Source organism: Mustelus asterias, chromosome 10 (genome assembly GCF_964213995.1).
Source record: "Mustelus asterias chromosome 10, sMusAst1.hap1.1, whole genome shotgun sequence".
Lineage (NCBI taxonomy): Eukaryota > Metazoa > Chordata > Chondrichthyes > Carcharhiniformes > Triakidae > Mustelus > Mustelus asterias.
The window spans coordinates 124,484,772-124,501,184 of record NC_135810.1 but is presented as its reverse complement, the minus strand read 5'-3'; the positions used below and the strand labels follow the sequence as shown (position 1 = coordinate 124,501,184).

At 47.0% G+C, this 16,413-nt stretch overlaps 1 protein-coding gene and 1 non-coding gene across 2 annotated transcripts in view; one reads left to right on the top strand and one right to left on the bottom strand.

Annotated features, from left to right (window-relative positions):
* LOC144499965 (interleukin-1 receptor type 2-like) overlaps positions 1 to 16,413 on the top strand; it is a 1,647,203-nt gene that overhangs the window by 1,224,927 nt on the left and 405,863 nt on the right. The window lies entirely within an intron of this gene.
* trnaq-cug (transfer RNA glutamine (anticodon CUG)) lies at positions 15,730 to 15,801 on the bottom strand. The gene has a single exon. It is a non-coding gene; the product is annotated as a tRNA-Gln (tRNA).

Below are 16,413 nucleotides of genomic sequence, written 5' to 3'. Positions count from 1 at the left end.
AGAAGGAAAGGAGAGAGTGCAGAATGTAGTGTTACAGTCATAGCTAGGGTGTCAAGAAAGATCAACTTAATGCGAGGTAGGTCCTTACAAAAGTCTGATGGCAGCAGGGAAGAAGCTGTTCTTGAGTTGATTGGTACGTGACCTCCAAGTTTTGAATCTTATCGAGGGTAGGCTGAGTGTGGAATTGGGCGCAATCAGATCAGACATAATCATACTGAATGGTGGAACAGGCTGCAAGTCCGAGTCCCTACTCCTGCTCCTAATTCCAAGAATCGCAAACCCAAACCCTACCTGCCTCAAGAACCTGCTCGACAGAAGAGTTTTACGGACTCGAAACATTCACTCTGTTTCTCTCTCCGCAGATGCTGCCAGTCCTGCTGGGTTTATCCAGAAGTTTCTATTTTTATTTCAATGCTGGATTTAACAGAGGTGGGACTCCGAGATGTGTCCCAATCCCAGCTGGTGATTCAATCCCAGCTGATGTTGCTACTGGACAAGTCAGACCCAAGGGTGGAACCCGGTTTGATAGATCCTCACTTTTATTTTTTGTTTGAAAATGTGGAGAGAAGCTACTGAGCAGAGTCACAGGAGTCGGCAGATAGACTTTCAACAAAGAAAAGATGTACTATATCACACGACACCTTCACCCTAATTGTATCTTCACAGATTTTTTTCATTCATTCGTGGGACATGGGCGTCGCTGGTTGGCCAGCATTTATTGCCCATCCCTAGTTGCCCTTGAGAAGGTGGTGGTGAGTTGCCGCCTTGAATCACCGCAGTCCACATGCTGTGGGTTGACCCACAAACCTGAAACTTTGTTGTGATTGATACAACTGAGTGCTTGCTAGCACTCTGACAGTGCGGCACTCCCTCAGTACTGACCCTCTGACAGTGCGGCACTCCCTCAGTACTGACCCTCTGACAGTGCGGCACTCCCTCAGTACTGACCCTCTGACAGTGCGGCACTCCCTCAGTACTGACCCTCTGACAGTGCGGCACTCCCTCAGTACTGACCCTCTGACAGTGCAGCACTCCCTCAGTACTGACCCTCTGACAGTGCGGCACTCCCTCAGTACTGACCCTCTGACAGTGCAGCACTCCCTCAGTACTGACCCTCTGACAGTGCGGCACTCTCTCAGTACTGACCCTCTGACAGTGCGGCACTCCCTCAGTACTGACCCCCTGACAGTGCGGCACTCCCTCAGTACTGACACTCTGACAGTGCGGCACTCCCTCAGTACTGACCCTCTGACAGTGCGGCACTCCCTCAGTACTGACCTTCTGACAGTGCGGTACTCCCTCAGTACTGACCCTCTGACAGTGCGGCACTCCCTCAGTACTGACCCTCTGACAGTGCGGCACTCCCTCAGCACTGACCCTCTGACAGTGCGGCACTCCCTCAGTACTGATCCTCTGACAGTGCGGCACTCCCTCAGTACTGACCCTCTGACAGTGCAGCACTCCCTCAGTACTGACCCTCTGACAGTGCGGCACTCCCTCAGTACTGACCCTCTGACAGTGCGGCACTCCCTCAGTACTGACACTCTGACAGTGCGGCACTCCCTCAGTACTGACCCTCTGACAGTGCGGCACTCCCTCAGTACTGACCTTCTGACAGTGCGGCACTCCCTCAGTACTGACCCTCTGACAGTGTGGCACTCCCTCAGTACTGACCCTCTGACAGTGCGGCACTCCCTCAGTACTGACCTTCTGACAGTGCGGCACTCCCTCAGTACTGACCCTCTGACAGTGTGGCACTCCCTCAGTACTGACCCTCTGACAGTGTGGCACTCCCTCAGTACTGACCCTCTGACAGTGTGGCACTCCCTCAGTACTGACCCTCTGACAGTGCGGCACTCCCTCAGTACTGACCCTCTGACAGTGTGGCACTCCCTCAGCACTGACCCTCTGACAGTGCGGCACTCCCTCAATGAATTGGTGTTTTCAGTAAATTGGAACCAGCAAAGATGAGAATGTTGAAAGACAGGTTCTGAATTGTCACTGCCTCGGGAGATTGTGGTTGTTTTGGAACAGAGAAACCTTTGTCTCGCTCTGAGATTGTTTAGTTCCACTCTACCTGCTCCTGTGATCCACAGGTTCACGCAGGGCGAGGGACAGTCACAGCTGGGCGTTCTGGCTCAAAGCTGGCGCATGAATTTGGGGTGTGGAGGAGAACGAGATGAGGTGGTGGGCCCACGGGATGTAGGAAAGGTGACGGAGGTGGGTGAAGGTTTGGGTGGTCTGATGGGGGATATTAGGGGTTTATGTGGGGGAAACTACAGGACTAAGACCACAAGGCCACAAAACATTGGAGCAGAATGAAGCCATTCGAGGCATCAAGTCTGCTCCATCGTTCAAAGCGTCGTGACTGGAAGATGTGGTTCGGGGTTTGGGTGCGGGGAGTGGGGGATGGGAGAGTGTGAGGGTGGGGGTGGATCTTCTGCCCACTCCCTGTCCTCAGTGAAGGATTTTGTTCGGGACAATGTGCAGACTGACCATTCATTCACAGAGATAGTATTTCTGAAGAAAAGAGCAAATTACTGCCGATGCTGGAATCTGAAACCAAAATCATAGAATCATAGAAACCCTACAGTGCAGAAAGAGGCCATTCAGCCCATCGAGTCTGCACCGACCACAATCCCACCCAGGCCCTACCCCCCATATCCCTACATATTTACCCGCTAATCCCTCTAACCTACACATCTCAGGACACTAAGGGGCAATTTTTAGCATGGCCAATCAACCTAACCCACACATCTTTGGACTGTGGGAGGAAACCGGAGCACCCGGAGGAAACCCACGCAGACACGAGGAGAATAGAAACATAGAAACATAGAAACCCTACAGTGCAGAAGGAGGCCATTCGGCCCATCGAGTCTGCACCGACCACAATCCCACCCAGGCCCTACCCCCACATATTTTACCCGCTAATCCCTCTAATTTACACATCCCAGGACTCTAAGGGACAATTTTTAACCTGGCCAATCAACCTAACCCGCACATCTTTGTGCAAACTCCACACAGACAGTGACCCAAGCCAGGAATTGAACCCAGGTCCCTGGAGCTGTGAAGCAGCAGTGCTAACCACTGTGCTACCGTGCCGCCCTTGGAAAATGCTGGAAAATCTCAGCAGGTCTGGCAGCATCTGTAAGGAGAGAAAAGAGCTGACGTTTCGAGTCCAGGTGACCCTTTGTCAAAGCTAAAAGAAAGTGGAAGGCATTTATACTGTTGGGTGAGGGATTGAAAGATGAGTCATTGCCCCCCTCCCCCTTTTCCCCTATTTCATCCTTCCTTTCCTTACCCTTTGCCCCTTTTTCTCAATTATACCTCTCTCCCCCCCTCCCCCACATCTTCACCTGTCACAGTTTACCCTCTGATTTTAGCTTCTCTGCCGTTTGGCTATTCACACCCTTTATTCTCTCTGTGGACAGCCATTAGCAGCCTTTCCCCTGGTTTCTGTGGTTATGACTCATCTTTCATCTCTCACAATGCCTACACTCTAAAGTTTATTTATTAGTCACAAGTAAGGCTTACATTAACACTGCAATGAAGTTACTGTGAAATTCCCCTAGTCGCCACACTCTCTAACCAGCACGTCTTTCAGACTGTGGGAGGAAACCGGAGCACCCGGAGGAAACCCACGCAGACACGGGGAGAACGCACAGACTCTGCACAGACAGAGTCCCAAGCCGGAATCGAACCCGGGTCCCTGGCGCTGTGAGGCAGCAGTGCTAACCACTGTGCCACCGTGCCACCCGGCTCACACCCAGGTGATACAGGGTTTTGAAGGATCTGGGTGATTATTGAGTTGTCTCTTTGGGGAAACGAGATACCCACACGTGTCTGGCTGATGATGGCAGTTCACTATCTGTAGGCACAGTCGAGGAGAGTTACATTGCTGCACATGTCTTCATAAGGGCTGCCACTGAGCGGACAACAGGCCTCCTAAGGATGAGGTTCCGATGCTCGGACCGCTTAGGTGGGCCTCTCCATTACTCAGCACAGAAAGTGCCCGGATCATCATTATCTCCATGTCCTGAACATCCTCACGCTATAACGAGGGGATGTGTTGACTCAGAGGGACACAGAGGACAAAGGTGTTTCCTCTGATGATGAGGACAGTGAGGAGAGCTGGGATGTCACTGAGCCACATACAGAGGCCATTGCAAGGGTACGATGCAGCAGAGAGGCCTGTGACAATCTGATAACTAACAGAGGGTGGGTGCCTGGAACTCGCTGCCGGGGGAGGTAGTGGAAGCGGATACGACAGTGGGTTTTAAGGGGCGTCTTGACAAATACATGAATAGGATGGGAATAGAGGGATATGGTCCCCGGAAGCGTAGGGGGTTTTAGTTAAGTCGGGCAGCATGGTCGGTGCAGGCTTGGAGGGCCGAAGGGCCTGTTCCTGTGCTGTAATTTTCTTTGTTCTAGATCCCAGCCGAGTCAGCTGCTGGACCTCCTTCACTCTCTGAATTTCTATCTGCCGGCTGGAAGTTCCCAGCTCCATTTTGGTTTTAGACGTTATACCCGTCTCCAATGTACCTGGATTTATGATAACTGGATTAAATTTCACGGCTTAACATCTGCCCTGCTGCTGGTTTGATCCTGTGCATGCGCTAAACTGCACCGCTATACAGAACCCTCGCATTAAATGCGTAGATTTGAACCTGCACACCTCTCCATCCACCTGTGACCTCGGGCACTCTGTCTACACCTCCCGCTGCCTCGGCAAAGCAGCCAGTATAATTAAGGACCCCACGCACCCCGGACATTCTCTCTTCCACCTTCTTCCTTCAGGAAAAAGACACAAAAGTCTGAGGTCACGTGCCGACCGACTCAAGAACAGCTTCTTCCCTGCTGCTGTCAGACTTTTGAATGGACTTACCTTGCATTAAGTTGATCTTTCTCTACACCCTAGCTATGACTGTAACGCTACATTCTGCAATCTCTCCTTTCCTTCTCTATGAACGGTATGCTTTATCTGTATAGCGTGCAAGAAATAATATTTTTCATTGTATGCTAATACATGTGACAATAATAAATCAAATCAAATCAAAATCATGTGTCTATCTCAATAACTGAACCCACAGTGTGTCTACACAATCCCTTATGAGTGATTGATGCCTTTATATCATTACAACATTGTTCAGCGGTGTCAAACAGCCTGACAGCAAGGTTACGTACAGCTATGACTTGGTGGACAGCCGTAGATCAAGCCACATTGAATGAGACAATCCTGAATGTTGTTGTCAGACCACAATGTGTTTGCAGCATTGGAGAGTGTTGAAATTGCAGCAGGAAACCTTTGAAGACACATTGTCGAGATAAAGATGGTCAGCAGACTGCTCAGTAGCAGCAGTGTGTACCATCTACAAGATGGACTGTCAAAAACTCACCAAAGATCCTTAGACAGCACCTTCCAAACCCGCAGCCACTTCCATCTAGAAGGACAAGGACAGCAGATACCTGGGAACACCACCACCTGGAAGTTCTCCTTCCTGATTTGGAAATATATCGCCGTTCCTTCACAGTCGCTGGGTCAAAATCCTGGAATTCCCTCCCTAACGGCATTGTGGGTCAACCCACAGCACGTGGACTGCAGCGATTCAAGAAGGCAGCTCACCACCACCTTCTCAAGGGCAGCTAGGGATGGGCAATAAATGCTGACCAGCCAGCGACGCCCATGTCCCATGAACGAATAAAAAAAAGGCAGATCTCTAGTGGCGCGTGGGATAGTGCGTTATGAGAAACAAAACCAGATGAGTTCTGTCAGGTAAGGTGAGTGACCAGGATGTGAGAAAGCGAGGGAGCCAAGTACAAAGTACAAAACATCATTGATTCCAAATGAAATTCCGAGCCATCCTTGGTCCATAGTCACATCCAACCCCCTTCATGTTCAGGACACTGACTCCGTCATCATCATCATCATCATATTTACCAAGCACACCATTATCTGCTCTTCGTACAATACATCAAGCACAATCAGGCATACTCTAAGTTCCATTCATGTTTATTTTCTGTGCCTAGAGAGATCATTACGGATAATGGTCTGCAATTTATGTTCCTGCGTGAGATGTGGAACATCAATCACACTACTTCTTCTCCTCGTTACCCCCGATCTAACGGCCTTGCTGAATGAATGTCTCATTCACGCAATGAAATCCCCAATTCTAAATGTGGACAGACCAAGCAAGACCTACACATTGCATTGTTACACCTGAGGGTGACACCTTCAGGTCCAACTATGTCATCACTGGCAGACCTCACCTGAAGCAGGGGCTTAAGGCTCCGAAAGCTTGTGTGGCTTTTGCTACCAAATAAACCTGTTGGACTTTAACCTGGTGTTGTTAGACTCCTTACTGTGTTTACCCCAGTCCAATACTGGCATCTCCACATCAGGTTGGCACAGCCAGGTTGGCATTGCTGGATCTTGAGCCCCATTGCTGATCCCACAGATGGAGAGAGGGGTTCATGATCGGTCCCATAGTGTAAATAGTTATATTTCTTTGGAAGCAAAGAGCTGAATTTCAGAGGTGAGGTGAGAGTGACAGCCCTTGACATCAAGGCTGCAGTGTGGCATCAAGGAGCCCGAGCAAAACTGGAATCAATGGGTTTCAGGGGGCAAAAACTCTGCTGGTTGGAGTCATACCTGGTACATAGGAAGATGGTTGTGGTTGTGGAGGGTCAGTCATCTCAGCTCCAGGACATCTCTGCAGGAGTCCCTCAGGGGAGTGTCCGAGGCCCAACAATCACCAGCCGCTTCATCAATGACCTTCCCTCCGTCATAAGGTCAGAAGTGGGCATGTTCGCCGATGATTGCACAATGTTCAGCACCATTCGTGACTCCTCAGATACTGAAGCAGCCCATGTTCAAATGCAGCAAGATCTGGACAAGATCCAGGCTTGGGCTGACAAGTGGCAGTAACATTCACACCACACAAGGTCCAGGCAATGACCATCACCAATCAGAGAGAACATAACCATCTCCCCTTGACATTCAATGGCATTAGCATCGCTGCATCCCCACTCTCAACTTCCTGGTGGTTGCCATTGTTAGAGTCCTGGGCCCACACCCCAAGGTATATTATGAAGCCAGACTAAACCCCAACAATATATAATGTATATATTGAATATATAATGTATATAATGTATAAAATGATGAAGGGGATAGATAGAGTGAACGTTCAAAGACTATTTCCTCGGGTGGATGGAGCTATTACAAGGGGGCATAACTATAGGGTTCGTGGTGGGAGATACAGGACGGATATCAGAGGTAGGTTCTTTACGCAGAGAGTGGTTGGGGTGTGGAATGGACTGCCTGCAGTGATAGTGGAGTCAGACACTTTAGAAACATTTAAGCGGTTATTGGATAGGCACATGGAGCACACCAGGATGATAGGGAGTGGGATAGCTTGATCTTGGTTTCAGATAAAGCTCGGCACAACATCGTGGGCCGAAGGGCCTGTTCTGTGCTGTACTGTTCTATGTTCTATGTTCTATGTTCTAATTTTTCTATTTTGGAATAGATGTGAGGAAAGGATGCTTTGCCTCAGGAGTGATTCCGCTGACAAATTAGGGATCTTTTATCAAAACAAACTTTATTCACAACACAGTTTAAATAGACCTCAAACAAATGAAGCAGCATTAACAGTTAAACAATATTTTTAAAGTGAAAGGAAACATAATTAATTTCTAATTTGTCGCTGTTTCAGATCACAGTAACTTCATTGCAGTGTTAATGTAAGCCTACTTGTATCACTAATAAATAAACTTTAAACTTTAAAAAAGCAACATCCTCTTACAGATTTAAAATTCCACTTTAAATACAGTTAGCAATGATAAATATACTTGCTTTAAGGAGTGTATTTAGTCTTGAAGCTTTTCGAGAGATTTTATGGAGAGAGCAGCTTGGAGACCTCCATCTTTTAACAAACCCCAGCCAGAACTGAAAACTGTTTCTCGCTGCGACATACCTAGCTCCTCCCATTAACCACATTATCACATGACTCTGTTAATCAACATAATCAAAAGCTCCAGGAAAAATTTCCATCGATCAACAAAAGTCCATTAGCTCTCTCCTAAGTAAACACTACACTAATGAATAATTATCCTGCTCTCCCAGCATCTAAGCTGTATTTCCTCCATACACACCGACTGCCTGTAGAAAAAAACTGAACTTTAAAACATTCCCGTTAAACATAAAATATATCAATAGCACACTGTCATCACATCATTGACCCAGAAACTGAACTGGACTAGCCATGTAAATACAGCGGCTACAAGAGCAGGTCAGAGTTTAGGAATCCTATGGTGAGTAACTCACCTCCTGACTCCCCAAAGCCTGTCCACCATCTACAAGGCACAAGTCAGGAGTGTGATGGAATGCTCCCCACTTGCCTGGATGGGTGCGGCTCCAACAACACTCAAGAAGCTCGACACCATCCAGGACAAAGCAGCCCAGTCGATTGGCACCACATCTACAAACGTCCACTCCCTTCACCACCGATGCAGTGGCAGCCGAGTGTACTGTAGTTATTGTGGGGTCTGTCTCAGTACAGCAGAAGATGGTCACCTGGCTTGAAGGACCAATGGGAACTGAGAGTGAGTGATTACTCCAGAGTGTGGAGTCCTCCCTTGGGCAGCCATGCAGTAAGTATGTATGGGCTGGAGCAGCCAGGGAGGTTACTCCAGTTTGCAGTCTGGGGCTGCAAACTCCTGGACATAGTTTCTCTTTATCAATAACTGCCTTTTGATCCTAATTAAGCCTGGAGTGCCAGGAGTGTGCCACGCTATTACCATACCAGGAGCCAGACCAAGCTGTGATCCAAGCAGAAAGAATGCTTTCTATGGTGCATCTGTAAAAGTTGGTGAGAGTCGTAGCTGACATGCCAAATTTCCTTAGTCTTCTGAGAAAGTAGAGGTGTTGGTAGGTTTTCTCAACTATAATGTTGGCATGGGGGGTCCACCGGAATTAGTGGCAGAGCCCAGGATGATGGGAATGACCTGGTGGGATGGGTGACCGCACCTTGGCGTGAAGTGAGACTCGACACAATCCAGTTCAAATCTTCACCATCCAAGTGCGCATGTGACCAGGAGCCAGCTGGTTAACAACAACAACAACAACAACAACTTCTATTCATATAGCACCTTTGAGATAATGAAACATCCTGAGGGGTTTCACAGGAACATCAGAAAACAAAGTACAACACCGAGCCACGTAAGGAGAAATGAGGTCAGATTATCTTGGGTCACAGAGACCCGGGTTCGATTTCCGGCTTGGGTCACTGTCTGTGCGGAGTCTGCACATTCTCCCCGTGTCTGCGTGGGTTTCCTCCGGGTGCTCCGGTTTCCTCCCGCATTGTGAAAGACGTGCTGGTTAGGGTGCATTGACCCGAACAGGCGCCGGACTGTGACGAGTAGGGGAATTTCACAGTAACTTCATTGCAGTGTTAATGTACGCCTCACTTGTGACTAATAAATAAACTTTACTTTAATTTTAATTCCTCCCATAGTCTGAAAGACGTGCTGGTTGGGTGCATTGGCCATGCTAAATTCTCCCTCAGTGTACCAGAACAGGCGCCGGAGTGTGGCAACTGGAGTATTTTCACAGTGGCTTCATGTAAGCCGACTTACATGAATTATGTACATGGATTAATAAATAAATAAATCTTAAAGGAGGAAAGAGAGACAGAGAGAGACGTAGAGAATTGGGGAAGAGATTCCAGAGATCATTGCCCAGGCCGGCACGGCCACCAATGGCGGACCAATCAAAATCAGGGATGCTCAAGAGGCTGGAATTAGAGGAGTGCCGAGATCTGGGAGGGTTGTGGGATTGGAGGGGATTACACAGATAGGGAGGGAGTGAGGCCATGGGTGGATTTGAGAATAAGGATGAGAATTTTAACATCACAGCGTCACTTCACCAGGAGCCAGTAAACAGGGTGATAGGGGAACAGTGTACGTTGGGACAGAGTTTTAGATGACCTGACATTTACAGATGGTAGGATGTGAGACCAGCCAGGAACTGGAACAGTCATGTTCAGAGGTGATGATGGCCTGGATGGGGGCTTCAGCAGCAGATCAGTTGAGACGGGGTGAAGTTGGCAGATGAATGGAGGTGAAAATAGGCGATGGCAGAGAAATGAGGTCAGATAAGCTGACTGTGGGATGTTCGGGTTGTTCCCTGTCATGTTCACTGACCACATATAGATTTAAATGCCTGTGCATCACACCTCATTGCTAAAAATCAGTTGCTATTGAGTGGCAGCAACGAGGGAGGGCAATGCCAGCTATGGTCAGTCCATGTCAGTCATTGTGTGGTCCACATGCACTGACTTCCTTTCTCATTAACTAAATGTACGAATACATCCATTACAGATGACTTGTCCTCCCTAACAGCACTGTGGATGTACCTACAAAACACAAACTGCACCGGTGCAAGAAAGCAGCTCACCACCACCTTTACAATGGCAATTAGGGATGGGCAATAAATGTTGTGATGTGGAGATGCCGGCGTTGGACTGGGGTAAGCACAGTAAGAAGTCTCACAACACCAGGTTAAAGTCCAACAGGTTTATTTGGTAGCAAATACCATAAGCTTTCGGAGCGCTGCTCCTTCGTCAGATGGAGTGGTCTCTGAACCACTCTGGAACATGAAGCTATTCAGAGAATATCGGAGCAGGAGTAGGCCATTTGGCCCTTTGTACCTGCTGCTACATGATCATGGCTGATCTTCTATGTCAACACCATACCTCCCGCGCTCTCAGACAGAGACCACTCCATCTGACGAAGGAGCATTGCTCCGAAAGCTTACGGTATTTGCTACCAAATAAACCTGTTGGACTTTAACCTGGTGTTGTGAGACTTCTTACAATAAATGTTGGCCAGTCAGCAACGTCCATGTCAATGAAAGAATGTTTAAAAAAGGAAGTTAGCAGAGAAGCCAATAACCAGGGAGAATAAGAGAACGTGGAGGATTAGAGAGGAGTTGAGGAGTATTTCATTTCCCCTGGGGGTGGTGGGAGTTGAAACTCACTGACTGAAAGAGTGACGGAGGCAGAAACATTTCAACAATACGTGGAGATTGTGTGAAGAGCTGCAGCTTCCCAGCCACAGACAGGGTCTCCAACTCTCCCTGAACACACTGCAGCTTCCCAGCCACAGACAGGGTCTCCAACTCTCCCTGAACACACTGCAGCTTCCCAGCCACAGACAGGGTCTCCAACTCTCCCTGAACACACTGCAGCTTCCCAGCCACAGACAGGGTCTCCAACTCTCCCTGAACACACTCCAGGAGACATTCGCAGGACTAATATCACGGAAAGCCAGCGGTGTGTTCTGCAGGTGACATTTCTGCAGAGTCTGCAGGAGAAACTGTTTAATGGTAAATTTAGAATCTAATACAAACAATAAATGATTTTCTTCTTTAGGGGAGACAGTGGCAGTGTTGCTGGAACAGGCACAGGGGACACGAGTTCAAATCCTACCATGGCAACTGGTGGAGCTTAAATTCAGTTAATTAATCTGGAACATGAAGCTATTCAGAGAATATCGGAGCAGGAGTAGGCCATTTGGCCCTTTGTACCTGCTGCTACATGATCATGGCTGATCTTCTATGTCAACACCATACCTCCCGCGCTCTCCCCATTCCCCTCGACACCTCTAGAGTCTAGAAATCTAGTTCCTTCTTAAATATATTCAGTCACTTGCCCTCCACGGCTTTCTGTGGTAGAGAATTCCACAGGTTCACCACCCTCTGAGTGAAGACATTTTTGCCTCATCTCAATCTTAAATGGCCCACCCCGTATCCTGAGACTGTGACCCCTTGTCCTAGACCCACCTCCCCCCCCAGCCAGAAGAAACAACATCCCTGCATCCAGTCTGCCCAGCCCTGTCAGAATTTTATACATTTCAATGAGTTCCTCTCTCATTATTCTAAATTCCAGTGAATACAGGCCCAGTCGACCCAATCCCTCCTCATCCGACAATCCTGCCATCCCAGGAATCAGTCTGGTGAACCTTCGCTGCACTCCCTCTGTAACAAGTATATCCTTTCTTAGATAAGGAGACCAAAACTGCGCCCAATACTCCAGCTGTGGTCTCACCAAGGCTCTGTACAGCTGCAGTAAGACATCCTTGCTCCTATAACTCAAATCCTCTTGCAATGAAGTCCAACATACCATTTACCTTCCTAACCGCTTGCTGTACCTGCCTGTTTGCTTTCAGTGACTGGGGCACTGGGACACCCAGATCCCTCTGTATATCAACATTTCCCAATCTCTCACCATTTAAATAATACTCTGCCATTCTGTTTCCCTGTCTGAAATGCATAACTTCATATTCATCCATGTTTTACTGCATCCGCTGTGCGTTTGCCACCCACTCAACTTGTCTAAATGACCTTGAAACCTCTGAACATCCTTCCTCATAGCTCACATTCCCACTAAGTTTTGTGTCATCAGCAAACTTAGAAATGTTACTTTTGGTTTCTTCATCCAAATCATTAATATATATAGTGAATAGTTGGAGCCCTAGCAATGATCCCTGTGGGACCCCCGCTAGTCACTGCCTGCCACTCTGTAAAAGACCCATTTATTCCTACTCTCTGTTTCCTGTCCGCTAACCAGACCTCAATCCGTGCCAATAGATTACCCCCAATCCCGTGTGCCTTAATTTTGCACACTAACTTTTTATGTGAGACCTTATCAAAAGCTTTCTGAAAATCCAGATACATTATCTATTCTGCTAGTTATATCCTCAAAAATTTCCAGCCAGTCTGTCAAACATGATTTCCCTTTCCCAAATCCATGTTGACTTTGTCTGACCCTGCTGATGTCCTGTTGTCACATTCTTTACAATAGACTCTGGTATTTTCCCTATTACTGATGTTAGTCTAACCGCTCTGTAATTCCCTGTTTTCTCCCTGATAGATGTCACAGAATTGTTACTGTGCAGAATGAGGCCATTTGGCCCATCTTATCTGTACCGGCTCCCCAGACGAGCATCATGACTTAGTGCCATTCCCCTGCCTTTACCTCTGCACATTGTTTCCATTCAAATAATCATCTAATGTTCTCTTGACTGCCCCGATTTAACCTGCCTCTGCCTCACTTCCAGACAGTCCATTCCAGATCCAAACCCTCGCTGTGTGAGAAAACTTTTTCTCTCATCGCATTTGCTTCTTTTGCAAATCACTTTAAATCTGTGCCCTCTCGTTCTCGATCCCTTTACGAACAGGAACAGTTCCTCCCTGTCTACTCTGTCCAGCTCCCTCATGATTTTGGTTTGAGCCACTTATACACCATCTCCAATGTGTTCACATCCTTCCTATAATGTGACACCCAGGACTGTACACCTGTTCATTGCCTGGCAATCCCTCATGATGGGAGTTGGAGTTTTGTTCCCCTTCTTGGTGGTGGCTGATGTCGAGATCTGGGACTGAAATTGTTTAAAATATCATTTTAAAATCTCCCAGAATGCTTTACTTGGCCACCAGGAGATTGAAGCTGATTCCAGTAGACTCTCGGCCAATCCGGGTGGGTTGACAGCCCTGTAGCCACAGGCAAGGAGCTGGACAGTGGGATTGGATTGGGCAGTGTTCACATCAAAGTAAAATACCGCGGCTGCTGGAAATCTGAAATAAAAATAAAACAGTTGGAAATATCCAGCAGAGCCTAGCAGCATCCTTGGAGATAAACAGAGTTAACAGCAGGCTGTGATGACCATTCTGATGGAAGGCCACCTTGACCTGAAACGTTAACTCTGTTTCTCTCTCCACAGATGCTGCCAGACCTGCTGAGTTTTCCAGTGTTTTCTGTTTTATTGTGATGGATCTGATTGTGGCCTCAACTCCATTGTCCACCTACGGCCGATAGCCTTTGACTCCCTGGTCAAGCAAGAATCTATGTAATATTGCATTAAGTTAATCTTTCTCTACACCAGAGCTATGACTAGTGCTGGGTCCACTGTTTTTGTCATTTATATTAATGATTTGGATGAGAATATAGGCATATAGGCATGGTTAGTACGTTTGCAGATGACACCAAGATTGGCGGCACAGTGGACAGTGAAGACGGTTATCTTGGATTGCAACGGGATCTTGATCAATTGGGCCAGTGGGCTGACGAATGGCAAATGGAATTTAATTTAGATTGAACCAGGGCAGGACTTACTCAGTTAATGGTAGGGCGTTGGGGAGAGTTATAGAACAAAGAGATCTAGGGGTACATGTTCATAGCTCATTGAAAGTGGAGTCACAGGTGGACAGAGTGGTGAAGAAGGCATTCGGCATGCTTGCTTTCATTGGTCAGAACATTGAATACAGGAGTTGGGACACCTGTATTCCCAACTCCTGTATTCAATGTTCTGACCGATGAAACCAAGCATGCCGAATGCCTTCTTCACCACTCTGTCCACCTGTGACTCCACTTTCAAGCTGCCAGAGGTAGTAGTAGAGGCGGGCACAATTTTGTCTTTTAAAAAGCATTTAGACAGTTACATGGGTAAGATGGGTATAGAGGGATATGGGCCAAACACGGGCAATTTGGCATGTCAGCTATGACTCTCACCAACTTTTACATTTGCACCATAGAAAGCATTCTCTCTGGTTGTATCACAGCTTGGTATGGCTCCTGCTCTGCCCAAGACCGCAAAGAACTACAAAAGGTCGTGAATGTAGCCCAATCCATCACGCAAACCAGCCTCCCATCCATTGACACTGTCTACACTTCCAGCTGCCTCGGAAAAGCAGCCAGCATAATTAAGGACCCCACGCACTCTGCACATTCTTTCTTCCACCTTCTTCTGTTGGGAAAAAGATACAAAAGTCTGAGATCACGTACCAACCGACTCAAGAACAGCTTCTTCCCTGCTGCCTTCAGACTTTTGAATGGACCTACCTTAAGTTGATCTTTCTCTACACCCTAGCTATGACTGTAACACTAAATTCTGCATTCTCTCCTTTCCTTCTCGATGAATGGTATGTTTTGTCTGTATAGCGCACAAGAAATAATACTTTTCACTGTGTGTTAATACATGTGACAATAATAAATCAAATCAACTCAAAATCAAATCAAATCAATTGGAACTAGCTTAGGGGTTTAAAAAAGGGACGGCATGGACAAGTTGGGCCAAAGGGCCTGTTTCAATGCTCTAAACCTCTATGACTGGAACATTACATTCTGCACTCTCTCGTTTCCTTCTTTATGAACAGTATGCATTGTCTGTATAGGGTGCAAGAAACAATACTTTTCACTGTATGTTAATACACATGACAATAATAAATCAAATCAAATCAAATCAATAAAAGATTGAAAATATTTTGCTGTGTATTTCCAGCATTTTTTAATTTTATATTTATTTTTTAAAATACAGTTGCTATCTTTAAGTCTGAGATGGATAACCTTTCGTTTAGCAAAGGTATGAAGGGATATGGGCCAAAAGAAGGTAAATGGAATTAGGGCACAGATCAGCAATGATCTCATTACATGGCAGAACAGACTTAATGGGCTGAATGGCCTACTTCTGCTCCTATGTACGTCTCTTTCAGCTGGTACGAAGGTGATGGCCCGAATGGCCACCTTCTGTGCCGCAAAAGAGGAACCACATTTAACTGCAAGGTTGTTCGTGAAACTCATGCTGAGGTGGTGGCAGGTGCCACATAAATGCATGTTTGTCTATTGTAGAGAGGGTGAGACACATCCGCTGCATAGAGAGCAATTCAAAAAGAGCAGGTTCCGCCGAGATTTGAACTCGGATCGCTGGATTCAGAGTCCAGAGTGCTAACCATTACACCACGGAACCCGGGCTGCTCAGCCAGCCGCTGGGAGGCGTATTTCAGGGAGGAGACCCGCCTCCCGCGCCATTCCCCACCTTCCTGCAATAGCAGCAATGCTATTGGTCAGAGCATCACCACGTGAGCCGCAGATCGACAGATAAGACTTTAAAATATAAATCCCTCGGAACGATTCGTTTCTGTTCGATTCGAAATTAATTTCAGGCCGGGAGTAAATAAAAATATTGTAGTTAAATGGAAAAAAGTCCAAACAGTCCATCTCAGCCAGTGACGTACCCGTAGAGTGTGAACTTTGACCTTACCGGGGAGTTTATTTTTAATTTTTGCTCGAGTGTGAGGGTGGTTTTTCTTCGCTTTTAGACACGGGGCTGAAGAGAGAAAATTATTTTTCTTTTAAAATTATTTTTTAAAAGCTGACATTTCTGCAGTCGATGTGACGTCACAACAGTTTTGGTGACGTCGCAAACGTTCCCTCCCATCTCGCGATAAATAATAATCGATTGAATTATTGTTTATTCTGCTCCTATTATTAAATATCACGAACGGTCGCGTGTTTCTGTTGGAAACAAAGTTTATTTTAAAAAATAAAAAAAGAGGCAGTTGTTTAAACACTATTTTGT